The sequence below is a fragment of the Formica exsecta genome, unplaced genomic scaffold (genome assembly GCF_003651465.1).
Source record: "Formica exsecta isolate Colony F162 unplaced genomic scaffold, ASM365146v1 scaffold707, whole genome shotgun sequence".
Classification (NCBI taxonomy): Eukaryota; Metazoa; Arthropoda; class Insecta; order Hymenoptera; family Formicidae; genus Formica; species Formica exsecta.
The window spans coordinates 82,773-83,714 of NW_021853474.1; positions in this window are offsets into that span (position 1 = coordinate 82,773).

A 942-nucleotide genomic window follows, 5' to 3' on the forward strand; every position below is an offset into this window, starting at 1 on the left:
TTTTATAAAATTATAATTTTAAAAATTTATAATAAATAAGAGAGAGAGAGAGAGAGGGGGGAGAGAGAGCGGGAGAGCGGGAGAGCGGGAGATTGATTGATTGATTGATTGATTTTTATTAGCTTTCTCAGCTATTTGTAATACAAATCTAGTTTACATTAATTACAATATACTCCTTTAACATTCGCTTAAACGACACAATTCTTTCATTCTGCTTTATTTCAGCTGGCAAGGCGTTATACATTTTTACTCCTTCGTAAAACATACTCTTTTGCGCACTCCTTGTTCTGCGATATTTTATTGCAATATTCCCAGCTTGTCGTGTTTGCCTTTCACTCTCATTTCCCACAATTTCTAATCTATTTCTTAATTGCTCCGGTAGCATGTTCCTTAAAATCTTAAAAATAAATATACACACATTATAATATAGCCTCTGTTTTATGGACATAAACTGCAGCGCTTGCAGCATACGCTCCACTTTGGTATGTCTATCACATTGCAATATGATCCTCATGGCCCGGTTTTGTGCTTTTTGCAATTTACTCAGCTGTGTTTCTCCCATATCAATTAACAGGGTCGCACAATACTCAAAGTGAGGTGCTATAATTGTTTTATATACAATACATCTAGTGTATGCCGATATATAATTACCTATTCTATTTAAAAAACTCGTTTTTTCCCCTATTTTTTTAAGCATATAATCACAGTGATCCTTATATCGTAGTCTATCGTCAATAATTATGCCTAGGTATTTTATTATTTCCGCACGTTCAATCTCAGTTGCATCCAAACATTTCAATGTTATATTACCTCGCAGTTCTTTTCTTATACTTTTAACAATCATATATTTCGTTTTTCCTGCATTCATTTTTAACTTATTTATATTCATCCACTCTTCTACTATAGTAAATGCCATATTCATTTTGCTCTCTAATTCCGCGC